The sequence below is a fragment of the Sinohyriopsis cumingii genome, chromosome 14 (assembly GCF_028554795.1).
Source record: "Sinohyriopsis cumingii isolate HCF-2022 chromosome 14, ASM2855479v2, whole genome shotgun sequence".
In the NCBI taxonomy this organism is placed as follows: Eukaryota; Metazoa; Mollusca; class Bivalvia; order Unionida; family Unionidae; genus Sinohyriopsis; species Sinohyriopsis cumingii.
Genome location: NC_142974.1, coordinates 78,980,680 through 79,008,637, shown reverse-complemented (window position 1 = coordinate 79,008,637; position 27,958 = coordinate 78,980,680). Strand labels below are relative to the sequence as shown.

General features: G+C 36.5%; 1 long non-coding RNA gene across 6 annotated transcripts; it reads right to left on the bottom strand.

Annotated features, from left to right (window-relative positions):
• On the bottom strand, nt 1-27,416 carry LOC149784209 (uncharacterized). 6 transcript variants are annotated; one of them, XR_016413802.1, is made up of 8 exons: nt 26,845-27,416; nt 26,214-26,335; nt 21,205-21,319; nt 4,295-4,420; nt 2,811-3,949; nt 2,153-2,310; nt 1,851-1,957; nt 1-1,398 (listed from the first exon to the last, which is right to left on the bottom strand). It is a non-coding gene; the product is annotated as an uncharacterized LOC149784209 (long non-coding RNA). The 6 variants fall into 6 exon arrangements; XR_016413805.1 differs by lacking the exon at nt 1-1,398 and having other exon boundaries at nt 1,465-1,957; nt 2,811-3,007; nt 3,860-3,976; nt 26,845-27,411; XR_016413804.1 differs by lacking the exon at nt 1-1,398 and having other exon boundaries at nt 1,465-1,957; nt 2,811-3,007; nt 3,860-3,949; nt 26,845-27,410.
• Between the last annotated feature and the right edge of the window lie 542 nt (nt 27,417-27,958).

Sequence of the window (27,958 nt, the reverse complement as noted above, 5' to 3'; positions counted from 1 at the left end):
TTTGCCCTCAAGCTGGAGCAGTCATAGGATATATAATAAATCGCCACGGTCGGAATTTATCCCCAAGCTGGGGTAATCGATGGGTAAAGTCTTATCCACAGTCGGGGATTTATTCAAGCTTCAGGTGCAAGTTTTTGTGCATCTCCATGCCCTTGCATAAAACACAGTTACACGTTTTTTTATATAGATATTTTTCAGTTGTAGACAGGGATAATATGTATTTGCGAGTGTTTGAAATGAATGGGTTCATTATGAATTGAGTGGCACTACATTTCAAAAGCAAAATTGGATTGAAATGCAAGAACTGTAGTACGGAATTAGTGTTGGTTCTGGATCGTAGAATGGAATTGTGTGTGTGTGATTGGATTTTTAACGTAGCTTGAATAATTTTTCAGTCATATTGCTACGATGTCTGCAGTGTGGCAGTTTATAGTGATGTATAGCACTGGGGCATCATGCTGCAAACATGTAGTATGATGTTGCACCCAGTCACATTATCCTGACACCAGGCCGATCAGTCCTAACACTAACCTCTTAATGCTGAGCGTCTAGCGAGGTAGCTGTTAATACCATTTTTGTAAGTCTTTGGTATGACTTGGCTGGGGTTTGAACCCATGACCTCCCGCTTCTGAGGCGGACACTCTAACCACTAGGACACTGGAGTGGTCAGAATGGAATTGTAACAATTACAATGGAAGCAATTTGTATTATGCTTGTTGGGGCATTCCTCACTGATGGCTGTCAGTGACATCATCATGGGAATGTGTAACAGCCACATTTTGTAAGAACAAGGTGTAGTTGGTGAACAATACAGACACTTTTCTGCCATTTCCACTGGCATCATCTCATATGATGTTATTTAAAAAAACTTCCTACAACATACTCACAACATATAAAACCTTTATGCAAATCTGATGAAAGCTGCTTGTGTTTCTGAAACACATATTCCATACTGGTAGCAAGAATGTCCAAATCTACATTACAAAAATGAAAACATTACCATCCACCTAGGAGTTGCAAATGTATGAAATCCTCTTGTTGGGTAGTTTTACTAACAGGCTTTACAGCAGGGCCTTCCATTAGATTTAAATGTGGCAGGTAAGTTGACAAAGTAGGGTGGGGGGGTTGGGGGGACCTACCCCAATGGGGATAATTCATTTTTTTTTTAAAGTAGCATGGTGTAAAGTAAAAGTAGATAGGCTGATAAGGAATCCACTGAATTTACAGACTAAAGGTTCAGACATTTGTTTTTAAGAGAAAAATGAAAGAAGGAAACAATACAACAGATATTTTAATATGACTTTAATGTTTATTTTCTAGATTTAATTAAGATTATGAATCAGAATCAGTCTCCAACTCCACTGTAAAGTTTATCTATTACTTCTTCTGCTCAGGCACCTGCAAATTAAAACAAAATTGTAATGCTTAAATAAAGTCATATCATCTCAGCACTAGTTACATATGCAGAAGTCATGTTAATCAGCATTATAAAAATGTATGAAATTTTCTTCACTGCACTTGTGCTTCCCTTACTATCGTTAAGCCATGATACAAGATAACTTTGCACTTACTTATCATTTCTGGCAAGTGGATGGTGCAATCAATTTGCACAAAGATGAATTTATTTCATCCAAATATTTCATGTGAATAAAAATTCCAAATGGAGGCACTTGTCCGATCAGACAAGATATATGCATATTGTAGTTAGCTGGACTCTAGCTTTGATAGTCCTGGGCAATAGGATAAGCTGATTTTGTTATCAGTTTAGAAATGCATCCGCTTTGCAAATACTATGCTTTAAAAGACGAAACTGAATCCAATATTGATGAAATAAGAGTCATTTGGATTACCTTGTTTTTTATCATTCTGCGTTGGTTGGGTGCATATTTGAGGGTCTCTGATATGGTCTCTTCCATTCCATTTGCCTTTGCTTTGCCATTAGTTTTCAAGCAGGCTTCTGCAAGAGTAATACAATGTTTTAAAAAAGTTTCACAACAAAGGATGCATTGCATTTTTCTAAATGCCAGCAATAATCAATGGAATATTTTTAAAACATGTACTTTGAAATGTGGTCTCAAGTTACTTTATCAATTCATTTAAAAATCTCTGGCAAGTCACATGAAAAACACAATTTAAATCAAGCCATACTTACTTATCAAAACCTGACATATCACAAGCTCTTGAAATGCTTTTTTCCCTTTACGTCCCTTTGGACTATACTCTGGCCAGTCTTTTTGTTTTAAGCTTTTTCATCATCCTGCAGACACTATCCCCAATTGTAAACCTGCCAAGGGAGCTCAAGTAGCATATCTGAAAATAATAATAATAATAATATTACTATTTTTTGATTTTGATATTATTATTAGTAGTAGTATTTCATGATCGATGTGACAAAATATGCTTGTATATAGTTATTTTTTGCCATGGTTTTGCAAGCAAATTTAATTTCTCTAACTTGAAAAAAATTTGATAACATTAACTATGCAACACAATGTACTAATAGCAATTATAAACCAAATTAACCACCGTGAATCTATTAACTTCATAAATGACATTCACTCAAGGATTGAATTAAAGTAGCCACATAATATGTAATAGTGTATATGTAGTAAAATACCTGTTACATGTTCATCTCTAAACATGTTTTGGCCTACATCCGTAAGACAAAACAGCCGACCACTACATGTTCACCCCACCCCCAAAAATAATTATACAGGCACTGCAGAACTTGCATAAATTATTTTGAGGTTCACAACAGCAAATAAAGGTTATAACAGTTTTTTTAAATAGAAAATAAAGCCCCAATTTACCATCTTCTTGGAGAGTTTGGGATTCTCCTCCAACCTCTGGCAAAGGCCCTCTAGTTCCTCCACTGAATCACATGGCATTGCAAGAATTTCTTCTCTATATTCTGTGTCTGGGCCTTGTGTATGAACTTGGAGGGCCAGCTGCTCCAACAAATTCTCAATATTTGTGTCCAGTTTCATAAGTACATTGAACTGGAAATCTGTAACAGATTTGTGATGAAATTAGTTTTGAAAGATCAAGATCATTATTATAAACTCCTTAAAAAGATCTGTACAGTGAACATGGGTTTAACAATGAAATATATTTATGGAATGAAATACATGGTTTTTGTACAGTTTATATGAAAACTTTTCCCATAATCCTTTATTTTTTTATTCCCTGGATATGTTGTTTCACTGCTGGTGTCTGTAAAGTCTGCATTCAATGTAGATGGTTTAGGCGTCTGACTTACACAAGACAATGGTATACATCAGAAAGAAAAATAAAAAAAACCAATGGAATGATGAACAGTCGACACATCAATGAAAAACAATTCATTGTTTATTTGCACAAATAAGTCTTGAACAGTATGTTTTATGACCTATAATTTAATTAATTAACATCTCACAATGTTCTGAAATAACAGTATCTAAGCTACAAGAGCTTGTGCTTTCATGTCATAATCTTCCATTTTGCAAACAAATTTTGATGTTGAATCAATGTATATGACCTTAGCATTGAACAATAACATTCAAAATGTCTACAAGATGACAAGACTATTATCAACTGAAGTGACAACAAACCAATGAGTTTTACGTGCATTGAACATAAGCATTTTTAAATGCTATAAAATGTGTTTTTAGTGTATGGCCACAAATTACCCAACATTTTGTCAAACATAAAACAGTTCTACTACCTTAGATGAGAATTAAATTCATAAATACAGTGTATAATTGACCTACTCGTATTTAGAGAGCTGTAAATGAAATAAGAGATTATATAAAAGTCAACACCTGTAGTATTTGTTTCATTATTCTATAATGTACATTTTTTTTCCATCCTCAATACTTACTACTTGCAGAGGAACTGGCAGAGAGAAATCTTTATATTCTCCACTCCAGAGTGGATGGGGATGGTGATGGTGTTGTCCTTCTGGATGCAGCTAAGAGTATAAAGATTATCACTACTCCTTAATTGCAGTAAAAAAGAAACAAAGAAATCAGACTGGATTTTTTGGCATGTAAACAAAATGCATACTGGTTGCAATGACCACTGTATATAAAGCAGTGATACAATATATCACAAAATGCATTCTTTTTTAACAAAACATCTAATCTCATATATACAGCATCATGAGTAAGTAAGTACTCTTAAACACATCTTATTAAACAGACAGAAAAATGATGAAATTTATACATACTTTTGATAAAGAATTTCCAATTGTGGCATGGTATAAAAGCAATTGATAAAAAATAAAAAGAGACCAGATAAACTAAATAGAACATACCAGCAGGATAAGAGGAAATCTTGGAGTCTGCAAAATACTCTCCATTTCAGGAGGTTTTGGATGAGATGGCTGACCAGAAAGGTTTCCACTTGAGATTTTCATCTTTTTTCAGTTCTTCATTTTCATCTGAAATGTCAATGAGAACTTGTAAATACTGTATGAGTCCTTGAATACACTGACTCCTTGTGACATACAGGGTTTGCAGAACAATCGCTAGCAATATTCACCACTTTTAAATCCAGCTGGTGAATTTTCACCATGAAATGCATCCGAATGCAGTGAATAATCCTGGATTAAAGACAAAATAGTGTACAGAAATGTGCAATAAATTAGTCAAGCTCCAGACAAAACAAAGATATGATTTATCTCTGATTCATAATGACTTTTCTTGTGCTACACATTTTACCAATGCAAATTACATTGAATTTTGTAAATTAAACGGTACAATTAAGATATGTATGTCAAAAGATTACTAATCTTCAGCTTTCCAATTAATGCTAAACACAAGTATCAAGTCATGTATTTAGTCTCTCACCACCAATAAATGCATTTTTAAGTAATCATCCTAGAGTGCACCAAAGTCATGTGAACTTGATCCAATTCCAACATTACTGCTGCTTGAGTGCTTAGATCCAGTATTGCCTTCACTAACTGATGTTATTAATACCTCTCTCTCATCAGCATAATTTCCATCATTTTTCAAAACTCCCATTGTAAAACCTCTGCTGAAGAAACTAACACTACACCATAAGGATTTAAAGAACTACTGCCCGGTTTCTAATCTCCAATTCATATAAAAAATCTTACAAAAGGTTGTTCAATCCCAGCTTGCATCTTGTCTGAATTCAAACAGTCTTTTTAGCAATGTACAATCTGCATATCGCCCTTGCCACAGGACACAAATTGTGTCTGCAAATAGATTACTCTCCAGCCCAGTTGATCTATGTTGTGGTGTTGCACAGGGGTCTGTTCTTGGACCTGTTCTCTACACTCTATACACTCAGCTGCTCTCAAGTGTCATAGATCATCATCCAGTGTCTCACCAGTTGTACACTGATGACACCCAAATATACAAATCTAGCCACCCAACTGAAGTTGATGCTACCATCCAAGGTGTAGAGATGTGCATTTCTGATGTGAAATCATGGATGACTTGTAACAAGCTGCAGATGAATGATGATAAAACTGAGGCCATTCTGATTACAACACAAAGACTTTCTCATTCACGTCCTTTACCTCACACAATAAATATCAGCAACACCAACATTAAATTCACACAATCAGTACAAAACCTAGGTGTTACTCTGGACAGTACTCTCACATTGCACCAACATGTCATGAACATATGCAAGGCTGCATATCTTGAGCTGAGACGCATCAGCTCCATTCTCAGATATCTTTCAGTTGATGCCACTAAAACACTTGTGTGTTCATTACTACTTTCAAGACTGGACTATGGTAACTCAATTCTGTCTGGTTCATCTTAATATCTACTGCAGAGACTTCAAAAAGTTCAAAACATAGCTGCTTGGATCATACTCAGAGTACCACAATCAGAGCACACCTCCCCGCTGCTCTGTACCCAACACTGGCTATCCATTCGATCCAGAATCAAACACAACATTAGTTCTCTGTGCTACGTTTCACTGACAGACTCTAGTCCAACATACCTATCCGACCTCACCTATGTGTACACACAAGCAAGATACTTACACTCCTCTTCCGACAATCATATACTCATTATTCTCACTATGAAAACAGAGTCACATGGACAGCATTCTTTTGCATACCAGGGCCCAGCAACATGGAATGAATTGCCCACTGAACTTAGACACAAAGACGCAGTGATCCCATTCAAGAGTGCTCTCAAAACTACTTATTCTGACTGCAAAAACAAACTTAATGACTTAATAATGTTAACTACCTTAAATATTCTCAGCATGTTTTTTATGTTTTCTAATTTCATGGTGTTTGTTTTTGTAATCATATCATTGTGTATGTTTTTATGTTGTCTAATGTTGCAAAGCGCTTAGAGCTTCTAAAGATTAGGCGCTATACAAAGTCCTCATTATTATTATTATTATATTTAGCTTGGATGAATATTTTTTAAATCAGTGGCCATAACTAAAACAATGGGATTTTGTTTTATGATCATAAAAGTATGTTGGACACCATCCATGATGTACAATGCTGTCTGACATTTCTATGCACCTAAGGTTTCCATCTCAAATATTAAAGCAAAATGCATACCAAATTTGACAGATTGACGAAAATAAAAAAAAGCAATGCTTACCATTTGAAAAGAGGCAATTGTCACTAGAATATTCTATTCAAAATGATATTAATTTTGGACACAGGGGATACCACCCCCATGTTTTCCTGACTCGTGATATGTCGGCCTATTCTGTGCACAGCTTTAAAAGATGTAATGTTTATCCATCGAGCTATAGAAATGAAATACATTTACTGTAGACTGTTTCTGTCAGCAGTTAAGTTGAGTAATTAGGTCAGGTTTATAGCTAGTTTACAAAATTCAATGTAGAATGCCAATAAATGACAAGATATATTTTTGCAAACTAAAGTGATCTTGAAAAAAGATTAGTAAAGTTTAACATTTTATAAAAAATAAGCTATTATGTGGAAGAGAAACAACAATGAAATAGGATGCAATGTGTTTGCGTCTTGTTGATGGGGGAAAATTACTAAAGAATTTAGAAACAGACTATACGCTGGGGAATTTTTTGAGAATTTATGTTCTGGCGACAAGTTTACATATTGGGTAGCAGATGATTTTGCATGTGCGGGACAACTTCTTGCAAAATTGGAAACTTGGATTAAAATGCAGTATTGTTTTAAGGTATACATTACCATATTTTATATAATGTATTGTATGATTCTAAAAGATGCATAGTTAATCGGAATTTCTGGGTTACAGATTCAAGAAGGTCATGGAGTGAGTCTACATGTTGACTAATAAATTACTATTTGATCCCCTAGGTGATATTTCAATTCTAAATTAAAACTAATAATACTTAATGTATAACCAAAAATGCGACAACCTGGTGGAGAGGCGAAAATGGATATAAAAAACTTCCATATAGCCTCAGCAAATTTAAACTGAATAAATAGGGAAAAAATAATTAAACTAAAAAACAAGACAAATTATGATATGATTTTCATACAAGAAACACATAATAAGTTGACTAAAGAACTAATAACTTCATATGAGGAAAAATTAAATGGGGTTATAATTGTGAATGATTATAAGGAGATGTAAGGGGAGGGGTAGCTACTTTTATCAAGAATAACATGGGAGTAACTTGGGAGCAAAAAAACAAGGGAAACTTTTTTGCAGGAAGATTGATACATATTGTGATACAGGACACTCATTTTATAAATGTATAAATACCTGCTAATAAAAACAAAAAGCAACAATTCATTGAAAACCTGTTTAAATATGTAGAAACAATTTCAAAGGCCCCCCTCCAATCTGTGTTGATATTGATGGAAATATTGTGGATCTGATGTGCAATCTTACTGCATGCAAATCTTTCCAGAAAGCACCTATGTACTGTTTAGACACCGGTATTTGGTAACAGCCATATCTAGCGCAAAATTCAAAATGGTCATAGGACAGAAGGTTGAGTAGCTACAATGTCATAGCCTCAATGTCTCCACGAAGTAGGGATAGTAATATTTGTGCTAGGGTTGTGCTATTCCATGTCGATTTACAAGTAACCAAACAGGATTTGATTTGGAAATATTTTTCGCAAAAAGATCTCTTCTGCCAATGGTAGCTCAATGGCTGGGAGAAATACTGGCAAGTCAGATGTGTATAAAATGTACAGCAATGTGTGCAGATAAAATTGTCAAAAATGTTTGCAGGTTTTAATGAAAGGGCTATATCAGCCTTGAAAGTGCCAGAAATTATCATTATAGATGTGGCTTGAGTCTACATGTTTTCAGTCAACAAAAACAGAGTATCAAAGCTAGTAACTGGCATCCTTGTTAATTTGACTAATAACTATTTTTAATTAACCATTTCAGATTTATAAATATATACTCAATAGTAGTGAAGTGGGATGATATAGCATCAATGGGACTTACCATTAAAAACCACCCTGGGACGATATAGCGTCAATGGGAAATTTAACATTATGGAAACCCTTGGGACGATATAGCGTCAAGGGGAATTTAACATGGGAATATGGGACTGTTTAGCGTCAAGGGGAATTGAACAGGGTGGGACTGTACAGCGTCAAAGGGAATTTAACATGGGCAAAAAAAAAAAAAAAAAAAAATCTTGGGCCTGTTGAGCATCAAGGGGAAATGGAACAGGGTCAGGACCCTATTTTAATAAGGTCCCGACCTGATGGGTCTATGGAAATGGAACAGGCGAATATTGAAACAGGGAGGGGTCTCTATTTTTTATTTTTTTTAAAACAAAAAAAAAAAGAAAAAAAAAAGGGTAGGCAATGAAAGTCAAGATCTTTTCGAGACCTATGAGTGGCCCTGAAAAGGGCCTTTGGGTTTCTTCTTCTTCTAACTCTTCCACTTCTTCAACCATCTTCTAACTTTTACCAATATTCCTGTCATCTTCTTCTTTATTTCTGACTCAGGCATCCAGTCAGGATGACCTATCACTCGGAATTTCTCCTGTATTCTTATCCAGTTATTGTTGAGTTTCTCAAAGCTTTTTTTTTCTCTTTCTATTTTCTTCTTCTTTTCTTTCCTTAGACCACTTTTCTTTGATGTTCTTTACCTCTTCCGTCAACACTTTCCTCATTACTTCTTCCATTTTTGTCAACTGGTCGAACCCCCATTTTACGTATCACCACTCCATCCAATACAATACTTTTTCCAGGAAGCACCCGACTTGGATGACATGGTCCAGTGCTTCCTTCAAACTTCCCACTCTGACATAAGGTGGGTCAGTAAATCCGCTTGACTTGTTGACTTCTTCTTCTATCATCCCTGCGATGAGATCTCCGGCCACCTTTAGTCCTTTGACTTGAATAGTTAACAAGTCTTGCCTATTTCCATCACTCCATTCCTTTTCTATTCTTCCTACAACATATTCAACATCCATTATCCAAAAATAGATATCTCTTAATAGATTGAATAATTTTGTCACCTCCATCTTCTTTGTTTATTCCGTGGAATGGTCTGAACGATTGTTGTTGTTGTTGAGTTGAATTATAGTGGCGTGCGCTTCGCATTGAGCATGTACCACTGGTTTATGATGCCACAGGCACCTAACTGATTACTCCTTGGAGGAAGGAATGGAGCCACTTCCTCCAGGCATATCTGTGTTCACAGAACACTAATTGATTGGGCCGTCAGGTCAAGGTACTTTTGTGTACACATCGATCTGATTGTAAGGCCTATGTTTTGTTTGAGTGGGATTGGACCCAGCACACACTCTGTCATTCATTTGCATTGATTAGCGACTAGTGGGATTGGACCCGATCTAGTCCGTATTTTTAATTTATGATGCGTGCACTGCACGTATGTGTTTTGATGTCTGTCCGTCGCAAAGGGCGAAAGTGGTCAGGCTCGGGCGGAGTTGTCTTGCCACAGGTTAGCAGGGTTTTTCCGATCCAGGGTATTTTTGTTCTAAATTTCCGTCTTTGGAATTTTGAATCATAAAAACTCTGTGCTGTTTTTTAAGAGAGATAGAGTCTATTGAGGTCGATGTTAGCTTTTAGGTGACAGTATTTGTCGATTGGTTTTGCAGCCTTGTGCTGCTGGCCCTGGATGGAGTTGGTGTTTTTTCCATCTTACTGAGTAATTGTTTTTGGGTCCTAATTATCTAGTTGTAAATTTTGGTTGCAGCCTTGTGCTGCTGGCCCTATAGTCACTGGTTTTTTTTGACTACCTTATACAAGTAATTTTTGGGGTGGTATTCTATATATTTGTTATATTTGCAGCATTGTGCCGCCGGGCCCGATAGTCGTTGGGTTTTTTTGACTACCTTATATGTGTAAGTTTAGGGTCTTAATACGGGGGATCCCTGATGGTCTATTCTTGCGACCACCTTTTACGTTCTATTTTGGGACTATATGGTTATACCTAGTTTTTGTCTTAGCTGTCACCTATGTAGAAGATAGACTTTTGGAGCTGTTAGTTAGGGTGTTAGGTGAGTATTAAGTTAGGAGAAGTGGAGAAGGTTTGTTTTGTTTTTCCCACCACCCACCCCCTGTATATTTCTTCCTGGTATTTGAACTAGGTGTTTTTTAATTTAATGATATTTGTTTGTAGAGTTTTATCAGTCAGTGGGCTAGTTTTGATAAAATGAGTTTTTCTATTGTTCAGAATTTGGTACTTGTTTTGTGAGTGTATTTATTTTGTAATACTTTTGGCTAGATTCGGATTAGATTCCCTCGTCGATCACACTCGCCTCTCATAAATGGAGAGTTCGGGGAGACCGAATCCTTGTCTTCGCCATTGGTCCAAATTTGATATATATATATTTTATGTAAGTATTTATTAGTGTAATTTAGATAATTTCATTGCTTAGCCGGTTTGGGATTAGATTCTCTCGTCGATCACACGGTCTGAATGACGAATACTGTAGGTTCTTATAGTTAAAGCGCAGACCTGAAGGAAAACATCCCCCTAAGACTAAAATCTTATATTACCAAGATCATCACTTAAAACGTACAATTCACAATCTTCTCCTAGAGCAAAAGTAATCCACATAGTAAGTAATTTCAGACCACTGCCATTCAGGGTAACGTTCAAGAATCTCATTGAACACTTTTGATGTAAACGGTCTAAAGCGATATAATAGTATGAATGCACCCTTGACCCAGAGAAATCTAACACACTGGTTGACTTTTTTCACTTATCTCTTGTGAATTTCTCGGAATAAAAGTTCTACAGTTATCCATTGAGATTTCACTCTGGCAAGCCCCTGCCAAACTTCCTTGTAAATCTTCTCTTGCAGTTCTTTAGGTAATGATTCAATATCATTTTTGAAATGAAGTTTAAATACTGGTCTCGATGATGTCCAACATTTGACTCCTAACCAATCTGGTTTCTTCTTTAACGACATGGTAAGTTACTTCAATTTCTCGGTCCCACTAAGGGTAAGTAATGACAATTCGGTGACCAACGAGCATGTTCTAGATAGGCCGAATCTTGTGGTTCCCAGTGGTGAAGTGACACACCGCAACTGAAGCACTTGACTTTATCCCCTTCGTGCAAGTAGAAAAATCTGGCTCTGGCTAATTCTTTGGGGATCGGTCCTCCCAGATACTTAGGCCATTTTCCTTTGAATGATTGAAGACGATTTTCAAAGTCGCAGTATTCCGACAAACACACAGGGAACGAATATTCGTCTTTCACAGGTTCGTTTCGATGAGGGCTGGGTGACATGGACAGGAGTTTGCTCAAGTCTGGATGACATCCGTAGGGGGGTAGACGTGAAGGTGAACATCCACATTTAAAATGAAACCCAGTAAAGTGTCCAAGAGGACGAGCAGCATCGCTTTCGCATCCCTCAGGTTTGACACGCACAGCATCACTTTCCATGAGAGGGGTGGTGAGAACAAAGTTCTCATGATGCTTTACGGCATCGCTAAGGTCACAGCGTACAGCATCGTTCCCATCGCAAGGCTCACAATCACATTCCACTTCAGAAGCCCCAAACTTGAATTGTGCCTTTCTGAACTTGTTTTGTGTTTCTCTGAAAGGATTCATCTTGTTCGCTTGGTCTTGGTAGTCACAATGAACTATCGATCTTGACCATAGCCCCTTTTTATACTAGTCACAATGCAGTCTCAAGCTTGTACATCGTTCCTTTTTTATATCTAGTTTTTGAAGGTACTGTCTCTAAGGTACCGTCATAATTGTACCGTAGTGTAATGGGTGGAAAGGCCATAGAAAGGTAAGGGCAGTGCAAAGACCATCGAGTGTGTTCCAGAATAGCTGAACCTTTATAGATACATAGATCCATTAGTAACTTCAGTCCACAAGCGAAACACTGTACTTCGTATCCCAATCGTGACTCAGGTCCCAAGTAGACAAATCCTGTTCTAGCTAAAACATGCGAAGAAGGTAATCCTTCCCTATCCGTAAACTATTTCTGAAATGTGTCCAATCGACGGGCACAATCACAATAGTCAGGTAAGAAGACTGGAAAATGGTAGGGTTTGAACTTGGAGTTCTCATCAGGTTTCTCACTTGATTCTTGCTGTGGCGTAGTCATGCTTCTGGTGAGTGGCTATCCACTTACAACCAATGTTTTATACCGACATGTCCATATGGCAATATATAGTGATTGGGAAGCCGCACTCGCTTCTGATACACGATTTGACAGACTTTTTCCAAGGGTCGACTGACGATGTGGTGAGTGGGTAAACGTACAATCTTGTTCGGTTGATAGGTGGTCACTTTAAAGTGTTCATCTTCTCTAGACTGCAAAGCTTCTTTCAATACGCCAAAGTTCACCACTCGACTGGTACGATAATTCAGAGTCAATCCTTTCACTTTACACTTCGTGTGCACTTCTCCTTGTTTGTCCCAGTATTCGTAGCCGTAATTTTTAAGACCGCCACTGGCGAAACTTAGAATCTTGTCGTCAGAATGCTCGTCTGTCCAGGCTCCTAAACGGTCTCCTTCGATGTTAGAGTGCTGTTGACTCGGGTGATCGATGTAGATGCAACTATCCGTGTCAAAGTACAGGACGCGTTCCCCTAACAGTTCTAAAGCTTCGTACAGTTTTAAGCGAGCATGAGCTGTCACGTAAGCTGCAATGATGACATTTCCAAAAGGATCGGCTTCTACAAAGTCCAGATCTTCTTCGTAATTGACTAAGATCAAATCTTCGCGAACGACGTCCACGTGTTTGATGAATTTAGTTTTGTTGTGAATCATCTGGAAGTAGCAGGAAGGTTCTGTCAAATATTCTTGGGTAAACACGGTCGTTGTGCCATTTTACCCCACAAGCAATTTAACATCACTTTGGCAAACGATCGCCTGCCTTTGTTTTTCTCGATGTGATCTAAAGTAATGCCTTCTTGTGCCCAGTATTTCTCTTTGAATGTCTTTTGGTCTTCGGGAGTGTGATACCAGGACGGATAACCACTGGCTTCTTGCTTTAGTTTCAAAAAGGCATCCACGTAGTCTGCCAAAATGCCTTTCTGAGTGGGGTCACCCTTGTTGTATTGTTCTGTCTTGGGAAAGTGACAAATTTCATACACTTCTAACAGTTGGTATCCCATGTCCAGAGCTTTGAACAATTCTACGCTGACCCACGTCCCCGTCAAGGCCCGTTCTTCCTGGGTGTGCTGACAAGGCTGGTCTTGGTTGCACGTTTCAGCACAAGTACGGCACAAAGGAAACATCAGTTTGTCTTGACAATGGTGAGGTAGAACGGGATGGTACAAGTCAGTGGGAGCCAAAACTTTACATCTGATCAAGCCTTCATATTGTCGAATGTTTTTCAAATCGATGTGTTCCGTCAACAATTGTGGGTGCCCTGCAGGAAAGCGACAATATTTGCACACGTAGGGATACAGTGAACACACGTCCAAGTATTTGATTTCTTCTCCTTTCTCTTCGCCGGCTTGGTACAGCAAACTGGTGGCATTGGTCCTTCCTCCGTACAAACTATCCCTCGTGTTCAGGGGGTCCATGAACTGGTAACTTTCCACGAGGTGTTTAAACTCTGGATCGGTTTTCAAACGGTGATGGTACTCGTGTTCCCACATTTCCACCACTTAGTATCCTTCCTGTTCTAACTTTAGGCGTTGCTGACATGTGGCCTGGTACAAGTCTTCCATGGTTCATTGTAAAAACTGATTTTTAGTGCCACGGTCAGGGTAACAGACGGGGCATCCGTGAAATAAGCAACCTTTAAACTCGTACACAATCTTGGGGTTTTCTAAGTCCCAACCATCGACCGAATGCATTCTGATGGTCTTTTCACCCCCTCCGTTGCGGGCATGCTGAATCCATTTGTCTTCCTTGTCACACAAGTAATGTAACCAGCGTTGGGCTTTGACCGAGTATTGACGTTTGACATAGTTGGTCATTTGAGGACTGATGACAGCCACGGTGTTTTCAGGCATGAATCATTGCCGGTACACTAAGGAACATGCTTTGGCAATGGTGCAAGCTTCTTTGAAAGGATCGACCCCTCCGTGTTCCATGAACAGTTCTCGAAATTCTCCACAGCAACACCGTAAAATGTCCACGTCGGAACGACAATACTTTAGCATTTCTTCCTGAAAGTCGAAAGGGTCAGAGGCGTGAGCCTGGTACCAAGCGTAGAAAGCTTCTCGTTGTTCGGTACGCATGTTGTCAGGGTCGTAATAGTGAGCCTCAGGCAAATGGGGTAGAACGGTGTGTTGATTGGCTTCCGTATTGAAAAAGTGTGGAAAGCACCCTTTAGCCATTTCTGTCATTCCAAACGTTTTAGGCATTCGACTCAAAGGCATGGCTAAGTAACTCATCGAATCTTTAAACTGTACTTGTCCCACTTGCATGAAAATGATTTTGGCTCCATTCAAAGTGACTTTAGGACGTTCGATGCCATGTTCTGTATAGTATCTGTGAAGAAACTGTCCATCGTATCCGGAGAAATTGTGAGCCATCACTGTGGCATGACGATGACAATCTCCGTAACGTTCGATGTCCTCTTGGATCCACGTCTTGTCGATGGGGTGTAAGACCCATCGAGCGAAATCAGCTAGCGTGTTCGGTCCTCGAAAGATTTTTTCACGTCCTCCAGAAATCTTGCTGCAGTGAAGGCAATGACTGAAAATAGGTTCTTGAATGCACTTCTCGCACGCTCGATGAGCCACGCAGAAATTAGGAATGTGAATACCAGTCTCTTGCATGCATTCAAAATCGAAAAAGATGAAATTGCCTTTCTTCTTGTGACCGATCTCTTTCTCTGGTTGGGGTTGGTATTTTTGCACATAGCATTCGTGTTCCAAGTCCACGATGTGGCAGCAAATGTGACATTTTTTCTTTCCTCGACACAGGTGTGCCTTGGCATTATTGGTAAGTATGCCTTGTCCACAGGTAGGGCACAATCTCAGCAGCTGACAAGCACATTTCTTCTGTGAACCTTGCATCTTCAAATGTTGTTGGTAACAGGCAGGGCTGACAAACGTGCGCAGACCAGTTGAACAATGCACTCGTTCTTGTCCTTCGCTCAGACAGGGTGGAGAGGCCAAACATGCTGAGCATTTCAATCCACATCTCGGTGATGAACCCTTCTGCTTTCTCTAACAGTACTTCGGACTTGAAATCTTTAAACTTCACCGTGTATTTGTAAGCTGTAGTTCTAAATTTTCTAGAGGGATGCTCTTCCGTCTCTTGAATGGAATAGTACTTTTCACGGTTGACTAAGGGTGGTGAACTTTGTTTAGAGGGTTTGGATTCTGGTTCACTCATGTCCTCTTCAAAATCACTGGCATGAATTTGTGCCAAGACTTCAGCCCTGGTACGAGGCGATAAAGCACGTTTCTGCCTCTTACTTTCTTCTTCCTTCTTCTCAAATGAATTGGATCGTTTCATCTTGATAGCAAAAAGTCAAATGACTAAAGTTTAAACACCATGGACTAATTTATAGTCATAGCAGACCAGCGTATATAAAAGGGTATGTGTCTTGTCCTTTCACTATTCATTTCACTCTCAAACCGAGCACAACGATGGAAGAGACTACCCAGATCGAACGTTTCATCAGAGCTTTGCGAGGGGTCATCCAAAAATTCTCTTCAGACCAGCCGAGGGACTACTCTCCTTCCTTTCAAGATAAAAGTCAAGATACTTGCTATATCTGTCAGAAGAAAGGGCATTGGTCTTCAGAGTGTCCAGACCGTCAAAAAAGAAAAAAAAGGGCTAGAAAAGACAAAAGTCAAGATACCTGTTATTATTGTCAAGAAAAAGGACACTGGTCTCCAGATTGCCCAAAAAAGAAACAAGGAGTCAGAAGAAGAGAGGGATTCTTCAGAGGAAGAAGAGGAAGAAAACAGGTGAAGAAAAAGAAACAGGAGAAGAAAAGAAGAAGAGAAGAAAGTGAGGAGGAATAGGAGGAAAAGACTGTGGTGGTGAAGAAATTCAAAAAACTCAGAGAGTGAACAATGAGACAGAAGAAGTTTATGAACTTTTTAAAGTGCTCTGTTGTGAATTGTGAATTGGATTGTAAATATTTATAAAAGAATAAATTAGGTATTAAAAGGTAAGTGTCTTTGGGTTTTGATTTTAAAATAAGAACCTACACTCACACACTCATACACACGTACTACAGAGGTAAAATGTTTTTTTTTTTATAGTTTGAATGGATGTTGGCAATTGAAAGTCTATCTCTTTTCGACAGACGTGGGTGGCCCTGAAAAGGGCCTTTTTTGGTGTAGGGGTGAGTTTAAGCAATCAACTTTAACTGCCTTAAGCCTTTGCCACGGCCAAGGCCTACTTCTGGACTGCGTAGTGTTGATGATGATGATTTGGTTGAAATCACTAAGGGTGGCACGGGAGGCTTAGTCACAGGGTTGGAGTGTTTAGCTCGGGAAGGTTGTATTCTCTTTGGTCGTAATAAAGAAGTCTGATAACATTTGTTTCAGACTTCTTAACTCCGCTAAAATGTCTAACAGTACCGTGACCATTTGATTTTCACACCCTTGTTTCTTTGCTGCTGCTTCTTCTTCTTCTTGTTTTTTTCTTACCTCTTCTTTTTGCTGCTGTTGCTGTAGGAGAAAAGCTTGTTCCGCTTCCTTTTGCTGTTGTATAAATTTCTCCAATTCTTCTTTCTGTCTCTGTCTAAATTTCTCCACGTGTGGTAATGAAGGAGAAGGTGACGAAGGTTCCGGAACAAATTCTTGCGAGGTAAGAAAATCCACAAAATCCCAATTCACCTCTTCTGAAAGTAAGTCCGGTTTCCCTTGGGTAGTCTCCACAGCTGGTGCACCCCAATTTATCGTTTTCTGAGTTTCCGTCATGTTGAAAAACTGTCGCATGAATTGACTGCACACAGGTGCTAGCAAATCTATATAGACCACATGACGTCACAGACTGCTCTCTTCGGATTGGATGTGGGCGTGTTTGGATTGGTCAGTGAACTCCGTTTCAATCCTTCCTCTCCCTATAAATAAGTGTAGTTCACTGCATTCCTTCACCTGTTCTCGGCGCCTCAACATGTGGACCAACGTTCAATCTTCTATGCTTGTGTCTTCGATGATGTTCAGGACAGACATACCGATGTACGTCTGATCCAAGTGGACAGTTGTCCATAGGACAGATACCAGCCTATGGATACGTAGGATCTATGTGGAGAGGCAAGGATGTCTCAAAAGAGTTTTAGTCTATGGTCCTGCAGTCAGGCGAAGCCTAAGGGCAAGAAGAAGTCACAGATGCCCTTTATGTTAAGGGCATATTAACATAAACCCAAAGGCCCTTTTCAGGGCCACTCATAGGTCTCGAAAAGATCTTGACTTTCACTGCCTACCCTTTTTTTATTTTTTTTTTGTTTTAAAAAAAATAAAAAATAGAGACCCCTCCCTGTTTCAATTTTCGCCTGTTCCATTTCCATAGACCCATCAGGTCGGGACCTTATTAAAATAGGGTCCCGACCCTGCTCCATTTCCCCTTGACGCTCAACAGGCCCAAGATTTTTTTTTTTTTTTGCCCATGTTAAATTCCCCTTGACGCTATACAGTCCCACCCTGTTCAATTCCCCTTGACGCTAAACAGTCCCATATTCCCATGTTAAATTCCCCTTGATGCTATATCATCCCAGGGGTTTCCACAATGTTAAATTTCCCATTGACGCTATATCGTCCCAGGGTGGTTTTTAATGGTAAGTCCCATTGACGCTATATCGTCCCACTTCACCACTCTCAATGTGTTTATACCAATATTAAGTTTCTGTATGTCACTGTGTTTAAGTTTTGATTTTCTCTGTTTTATTTCACTTGATACAAACACATGCTGACTAATCTTGTCATGTGGTGTATCTCGATCATACTGTAAAAGTGCATAGCTTAACACAGGTTTCGAACTCTTGCTATGAGCAGCAGCAGTAAACATGGCATGTACCACTAGAAATCAACTTTTTTTCTTCTTGGCTATAAAATCATTAGGTACTAATGTGTAAACTATTAAGTTGGTAATTTTTTAAATATAATTATTGTGCAGATTTACTAAATGTACTTTTGCGATACTAAGTCCCATGTTTGTTTAAAGGTTCTAACAAGCTGGGGTTTTTATGCAATATGTCATAAGTATATAAGGTGTTGTGGGCTGCATGTATGAAGACAGCTCAGCAGCTTTCTAACTAATATTGCAATTACTATGAGCTTTTTTAAAAGTTATTTATTTTTTTTAAGTTGTTTCTTACTGTTCTGTATATAGTTTAGAAACTTTAAGCAATATTTTGGACTAGTCCGATAACATAAGACACATCACCCAATATATTTGTTGGGGGGCTGATGGGTCTTACTGCCTAACGAAGGGTGCTGTGTGGAGCGTTTTGATGTCGACTAACAGTGTAATGAAAGTCAAATTTTCTGAAATATCACACACAACTGGTAACCAATAACAATGCATTTCTACAAACTAAAGTTATAATGTTTTTGTCAGACTTCACTTATCCTGATGTCTTTTCTCTAATAAATTCAAATTCTCACAAAAGAACCGGACCTGTTTTCAAGTTTTGTTGGCCCACATTTCAGTTGGCTGGAAAGCGATGAAAGTCAGGAATGCCAAAATCGGGTTAAGCTGAAACATTATTCTTTAAGGAAACAAATAAAAATATGTTTTGCCTATTGGAACTGTAAGCAATGTTTTGTTTCATTCAAGAAACATATTCCCCACATGAACCTACTTAAACAAACTTTGGCGTACCTCGACTACCATTGCATTGCAACAAATTCAAATGTATGTCAATGGAACATGAAAATGTGTCCATTTGCTAGTGTCATATTTTCACTCCACCAGGATAAAGACAGCACTGCAAGTATATTAATTACACATAAATTAGTGGAAGAGTGTCGATATAGGCTGCCAAGTGTGTGAGCTATTCCTGAAACTTGGACTACTCATTCCGATGACAATTGACATTGGAACACATATACATGGCCGTTATTTGGGTAGTAAGACATAGCACTAAAACAAAATATTTTGGACTTGTACATTTTTGTTTAAGATTTTATTTAAGCACAAAATATTTATTGATGGAATTTAATGTGCTTTTCTCTATTCTAAATTATATAATTAATATTCATTCCTAACTTATTTTACAAGCAAACTACATATAGTTATATCATTTGTTATAAGAACTTGGCTATATTGTCAAGTGAGTGTTATCTTCACATACCAACACGTGTATGTACTGATTTTCTGTATTTAAGACTCTAATTCCATGCCTGAGAAATTTTTCTTATGCTGCAATACATGATTCAATTTCTTATACAGTATAGGTCCAAAAATGTTCTTAGGGATATAGAATACCCAAGTCATTGTGAGTGTTATCCTTGCTGATTTGATCTTTGCAATACAATTTAATCATTACTTAATCTATGATATGATTGAGGTTTTTTTAAACTAGTAATTTTTTAAATTACATTACATTTTTTTGTAATGTAACAAATCCAAATCACACACACACACTTAATCTAGCACTTCACACACATAATTCCAATGTCTTCACAAAAAGCTCAAAATGTCAAAGTCACTGTGAGTGTTATCTTCACTGACATAATATTCTAACTTCAAGTCAACAATAACTTATTAATCTAGCAATCCAGAAAAGCATAATTTAATGACATTTTTCTTTCATAATTTACTAGTTGTCTAAGTCTGAGGTGGGCAAACTATTTTTCAATGTAGCCACAGGTGTGGCGAATGAGAAGTGAAAAACATCATACGATGCCACAACTGAGCCAAACTTACATGGCCAATTTGCCACTTGTGGCAATTGGTCACAAGGTTGCCCACCCTGGGTCTAAGTCAGTGTGACCATTGTCATTACCAGCCTGAAACCCAATTTAATGCCATTTGTATAAATTCATCTCAAATAAATATTATGATATAGTTGAAGTGTAAAGTCAAGCGAGTATTCTGTTTGCAGATTTTACATTTTAGATATTACAGTAAAGTCATATTTTCTCTTGTGTAGTGAACTTTATTGCAACTGGTTCCAAAATAGTAAAACTTATTCAGTTTTCATTCACCAGAATAGGTATTAATACAATCCTGAACTAACTGTATGGTACTAAAATATACCCTGATCTTGTGTGAGATTGTAATATACAGAACTATACCTCAAGACAACAATAATATATTGAATTTATATTATATCAAGACTGTCATGGTTATGAACTCCAACTTTATTCAGGTTTTTTCATAATAATTGATCATCTTGTGTTATGGCTGAAAAGAAATCAGAGTTCATTTTAACTCCATTCTCTCCACATTTGTCAGTTGTTATGAGGCATACTCATCATCAGTGTTATAGTAAAATGTAATCTTATCTGGATCAATCTTGCTGGTGTAATATATGAATGGAGAAAGAATATTATCATCCAGATTAAAATATTTTTTATTCAGACTCTACTGAAAATTTTAGCTGGATATGTGATACGGAGCCTGATGTGTACGAACAAAGCAATGTGTACCATGACCTTTTTAATTTAACATTTTAAACTCCTGCAGAAGAAAGAGATTTTTAGATCCATTAAATTGTATTAACAAAAACATTTCTTCAGTATGATTTTCCTTTACTTAGTAGTGACACAACTCATATTTTAAAGTTGTTGTTTTGTGTTTGGTTTGGCTTTTTATGGTAAAGCAACACAAGTAAGTTATTTAGTGCCAAGGCACTTTAAGTATAGTGCCTTGCCCAAGGACGCACCATGGTAGCTAACCCAGGTTGGTCCGATGGTAGAATTTGAACCTACCTTATTTCACAGGTCCAGAAAGCTAACCACTGAGCAACTACAGCTCCCCATCTTATAGTGGAATGCTGGTATACTTTATGATCAAGAAGGATGGGTTGGGGTATGCATGTTGCATCTGAAAAAAGTGATGGAATTTTTGTTTACATAATATTTTAGTCATACAATATGAATCATTTTCTATAGATTTAAGATGTATCAGATCAAGTTAAGAAAAATTATATATTCTGTTTCCTGGGAATGTACTAAAATTCACTGTTAATGTTTGATTTTTTTGGTAGTAAGCTTACTTGGTATTTTTTTCTTTTTAACTTGAATACCTAATTTGTTAACATCCTGTCCTAAATCTTCATGGTTCTGTCTATAAAGTGACAACTGTTGATACATGTAGGGAAGTTTTTGTTTATATCTTTTGATTTTTGTGGTTCTGGAAGTTGCAGTATTTGTTGTATTATTAACCATTTCAGTAATTTAATGAATGCAGAGTATACTGCTCTATAAATGAAATTTATGGGAAGATAATGTAAAAGTATGTTTCACTGCAAATATAAATTGTTTAAAATAATAATATATCATTTATCATATGACTATTCAATTGTGGTAACTAGTATTCCATCCAATATCTATATATTAAAATATGTCTTTTCATACAGCTGGTGATCATTTAGATACAAGTCCAATTGAACATAATCAAATTATCAGTGCAGGTGTTTTTATTAGTAGTAGTATTGCAAGTATAAGTGTTAGTATTAAGATTTCATATACAGGTATGATAAGTGTATCATAATGTTTAAATGATGCTCCTTGTTACAACATAAAATATGTTCATTGAAACAAATGGTTCACTGGTAAATTGGCAGTAAAGGTCTTCACTGAATTATGTTGCATAAACTATTTTACAATAAAACATATATGATGCATCTCAATTATGATGATATGGAGGAGGAGGATTAATAATAATGCAGTTTAAGTTATCTTCATCACATAAGTTCTAGCAGATGTGTCATTTTTATGTGGCTCATTATCAGTTTGAAACTGGTCTATGATTCCTGGATCTGGACATATCTGGCCCCCTGCTGTTGTGCTGCTATGGTCTTTACAGTTCATTAGGATATCAGTTACACTTGGTTTACATTTAGAACCCCATGGGATGGAATGCCCAGTTTGAAACTGAGAGAATGGTTAATTATCCATAATATAACTCCTGCAGTTATTATTAGGTTTGATATCAAGGTCTTTCATTAAAAGCTTTTCAACTCATGTTCTGTTCTACCATACAGATAAATAAAGTCAAATTCAAGGCTTTCAGAATTGTCCAGTTTGTTTCATGTGTTGTCAGTTTAATGGGCAGGTAACTAAATGTGCAGCAGACGGACTGTATATTGCCACTGTACCACATAAATATCAGTGCTTAGTCTGCTCTCAGTGGCTGTGGTTTGATTAGTTACAAGTATCATCACATGTGACTAATTATTAACCAATGTAATGAAACTTATATAATTAGAAGGCTGTATTTAAAAACTCTAAAGATCTTAAATGTGTGCTAGAGGGTAGGGTTAGCAGTTATAATCCCAATTATGTTGTGACGAGCAAAAAGCACTGCACACATTTGAGCTTTTAGTTTGGTTCTGGTAGGGTCAAAACATGCAGGTACATTTTGATCTTTAAAAATTAACATAATTCCCATGTAATACTTTCCAAACCTAAGTATGCAATTGATCTGATAAAAGTTTTGAGATTACTGTTTAGGCTCTGTTCTTACAATACTAGATATACCTGACTACTCCACAGTGAAATGGCCAACTGTTAAGTTATATAAGCCAGATGAGTAATGTTAGCCATTTGTTTAAGTGTTTTCTCATTAATTTCATTTGTGTCACAGAGTTGCATGCAATATTTCTTTCTAGAATAAATTTATTTTATTTTCTAATTGTGTATTTTATGGTCTCACTGGACAGTTTATCTGGTGAATTTTCATCCGACAATGACCAATTACAGAAAAATGAGAATAATTTTACACTGAAGATACTAACAAAAACAAACTAATGATTTTTGTAGAAAGCATACATGTGAGATTTTGACTGCAGTAATCAGGTTAATTCCTGATGCAGCTATTGATTTCTATACTGAACCATCACTGCCACCATCTCCTAAATTTTACATTCATTTTTGACAAGAAATAGCTATTTTCAATATTTTTCTGTGACAAGGCAGCTAAAAGAATCAGTATGTGGCTTATGCATGAATAAAGTTCACTAGTACTATAACAAATTAGCATACTTTTTTCATCAACCCTCAACCATCTAGATTTTTTTATATTTGCCTCTGTAGCAGACACACATCAAGGTCAGCAGCTCATTTGCAGATCAAGCATTTGATCTCCAATGCTCATCTAACTGTGACAGGCAGTCACTAACAAGCCAACCTATTTCCATGCCTAACTCAAAGTAAATCTAAACCACATTATAGATTTAGCTTATGTGTGAATTTAGAAATGCTAGGCTTGTGATAATTAGGTTCATGCCTTCTACCTTAAAAATTAGGTGTATGTCAAAATACAAAATTATCCAGTGAGACCTATGATGTTAATTTTAATCCCTATGGGATTTGTGACATAAAAAACCCAAATGCTTTATGTATTAAAAGGTAACTAATGGGGGCAGGATCTGCAGTGAATCAATGGTATGTATGATAGACTCCTGATAAAAATGTTTGTGTTACAATCCTGTTATCAAGTCAACCAGGTTACCTACTACAATGTACCCTTGCCTTACTCCAATTCCCTCAGTACTCAGTAAACAACTAGTGTTGCTGTACATAACAAAACCAGTCCATATTGATTTTACCTATTTTACTAAATCCTGACAAAAATAATTCTCTAAATAAAGCATGATTAATATGTGAAGGTCTCGCATGTAATCAAACTCTTCCAAGCTTTTAATGATATGAACCGATTTATCAATGTTTATCAAATTTACATGAAAAACTATTTCTTATTTGTTATCAAATATGTTAGATGTTTTGATCATATAAGCATTTCTGCTACATTAGATCAAAATAATCTTTTTGTCAGAAATAGAGCCCTTATAGTATTTGCAAGGTCAACCAATCAGATGCAGAATTTGAGTTTAATATGAATGAATATTTTTTTTACAAAATTGCTCCTTTGCTATATCTTGATGAGATAAATCTATTTACCAAGTCTGATAAAATTAATGAGAAATAGTTTTAAGAGCAGTAGCAAGAATGGCGAGTGAGATGTAGAACCACCTCATTATTTGCATAGAATTTGCTTACAGCCTCAGACATACAAGCAAATAATTAAACAAGTCAGATCTAAATTTGACCATAAACACTGTTGTGCAAGTCGTAAGAAACTCTGCCAATCAGATGCAAGGTCACTTCATTAACATACCTTTATCACACTCATAATAAGCATCATTGTGAAGCTTGACTATAGAAGCCCAATGGCCAAGTATGATCAAACTTGAATCAGCAGTAGTGGTTATAACCTCGTGTATTTGTATGCATCTTCACTTCTTCAATCTAGATCTCATTTATATAAGCATGTATTCTAAATTTAGTAAAAACTGCACTATATGCATAAATACTGCATGCGGTGGTAACATGCTCAGTCAGGTGAAAGATCACTTTATTATTATTAATGGTTAACACTCATCAAACTTCGAGGACAACTTAATGATTTTAGTCTATATTGTGGAAGTATGGCTTTTAGGTTGGTTAAAAGAACTCAACTAATCTTATACATGATCACCTCGTGTATATACTTGGATTTTGCTGAATTCCTAAAGCATGGAAAGATGCCATAAAAAACCACCTAGTACATAATAATTTTGATAAGCAGGATGATAAAATAACGAACTTGCGAAAACAAGATTCACTCAAGTTTATTTACAAAGATCTTTGACAGGAAGCTAAAAGGCAACACAATGCGAAGCAAGAAACTTGGATGCAAGTATTAAATAAAAATATAAGTAGTGAGGAGTGGTCTGATATATATAGCCGGGCAAAATGCTGTACCAAGGATACCAAGTTGATCTCTTTTAACTTTAAATTAATCCATAGAATAATCGCTACTAATGATATTCTTAAAAGAATTAACATATTTGATGACAACAAATGTACTTTCTGTAAGAGTGAAACTGAAAGTATTGAGCATCTCTTTTATGACTGCAGTATTACTTCACAGTTTTGGTACCGTTTTAATGAAGTTTTTGCACCTTTTTGCCCAAATATTGTACATCTGTCCAAAAAAGAAACATTTTTAGGAAGTGAACAACTGGACAGTTTGGATAATTTTCTGCTTATTTTGGCAAAATATTATATTTATACTTGCAGATTCAATATGAAAAATCCTTCTATTTTTGCTTTTAAGCAAATAGTTGCAATGCATAAGAACATTGAAAATTACACTGCCAAGGTAAATAAAAAAGAGGACCAATTTCTTCAAAAATGGACCTCAACAATGAACATTTAACTTGTCTCTGACTTGAGGGTAAACAGGAACAAAATACTGTAATATCACAAAAGCCATGTCACCTAGATTTTGGCCATATGCATGTGTATATGCGTGTGTGTGTGTGTGTGTTTTTCTTTTTTACTTTCTCTGTAGATTATATTTATTATCCCTAGATTATCTGATAACCAGAAATGTTTGATTGTAAGGTGATCCTGGGATGGTTCCCCGACCCAGTGGTCAACCTATTACGGGGTTAATAAAAAAAAAAAAAAAAAAAAAACTTGGATTTTGCTCATTATTAGATTTATCCAAGATGTTGATTTAAGCCCAAAACCAAGTTTTATATAAACAAATTGATCAGAACTATGGACTCCAAAGTAGCTAATTTCTTACTGTTGAAAGACAGAAGGGATGTGAAATAAATAACACACTCTGGACCATTACATAAACCCACTTAGCCTTTTGACCAGTTGAGATAAAATAGCAACAATAATGTTAATTCAGATTGATAAATTATGTTTTCTCACATTACCTCTAGCCCTTTTCAACATGGATGGTATTTTTCTTCCACATATGTCAGCTCTTAATTAGTGGCCCTTTTCCATCATGAATGTTGTAGGTGAAACTCTCAGAATTAGGCTTTTTAATTTGTATCTGAAAAAGAAAAAAATTATTGGTCTGCATATATCAATGTCACCTTTTCTGTATTAAATTAAAATACCATATGTGTGTGTGTGTGTGTGTGTGTGTGTTCATTTTAGAATTTAAGCATACTTGTCTCCATGTGTTTATTTTACAATTGATGATGATAACACATAACTGGTTCAATTGATAAAATGTTATTTCTGACTTCTTACAACTGCTCATTATATCTGAATTTACATTCAATGTTTGTTTCAATTAACATATTTTGGATAATGGGCAAATTATTTATTTTGTAGTTTATCATTATATCATTTATCAGTAATTTATCATTCAAATATTTAAAATATAGTACCATTATACTGACTTCATATTCTATATGATATCCCAGCAATACATGTTAAGCAGATAAGTGCAAATAAAAATGTTTAGAATGTAAAAGCTACTCCAAGCTCAAAGAAGATCTGCAAAAGATGATCTCCAACATATTACCAAACAAAAAGCGAAGTTAACGCAGTTACCTTTTTTATGATGTCTCAAACACCAACGGTACTGTACAGCTACGTCTTCTGAGTTTTACCGTCATCTTGTCTTTCAAACCAGAATTAATTTCTTGAGCTCTTACAAAATGAAGAAAATTTTAAATACTATAATTTAAGCAGCTTCTTTACATGACATAAGATAAATTATGGCACAGTGTTATGTCTTTCAGCACGACGCAACTTCACATTTGGACGGCGTGCTGTGTGGGCATCCCTGACACAGCAACTGACATGAATCCTTTATTAGCAGACAATAATTCGGAATAAATCCTCCGCAAATCTAACATTCTCGATTTTTCATAGTTCCACTTTTTCACTGTTGCATTTGTTTGATTGTGCTCATGAAGTTCAATGAATCAAGTTCATCTGCTGTCTGAAATCCCGGTTCAGTTGGTATTTTCTTCCGCGCATGATGCCGTGTAAATACAAGTTACGGTCGACATTCAAAGTGGTTTAGGTTAATTTATTATTTTCCTTTATTAAGGTCATTTGCAGAAAGTGTTTCGCTAGGATGAGATAATTTTAAAAAAAATATATCAAAAATAAAACTTTCTTTTCCAACGCTAATACTGGATATATTTAAATTTGTGATTGATACTATAAATAAATATTTAAAAAAACATTTTAGCCCGTGGCTTCGGCGCGCCACTCGTTTTTGTGGGTTTTTTAAAATGTTGTTGGTGTTGTTTTGGTTTTTGTGTGTGTGTATCACACTAAGAAACATACCAGGTATTAGGCCTAACGTAGGAAAAGAAATTATCCTCTATTTGTTACTATTCTTACTGTAAAATGACGCAAAAGTGATCAAATTGCTATTAAGATTTTGTTTTATATAACACTTACCGCTCGTTTTCCTCGAGATAAAGCAGCCACTTCAAAATGATTATAAAATCTGTGACAGATGAGGAATGTGGTTTAAATAATTCGTAATCGCCTGCCTTAAATACTGTAGGGATTTGCTAATGTATTTCATGGCCCTCGTTTGAATAGATAACAACGATCATGTATATCGACCAAAATTTGTATATTCCTGCCCACGATCATGTATTTTGTATTAAACCGTATATTACACGAGCGCTCTGTGGCGAACTCG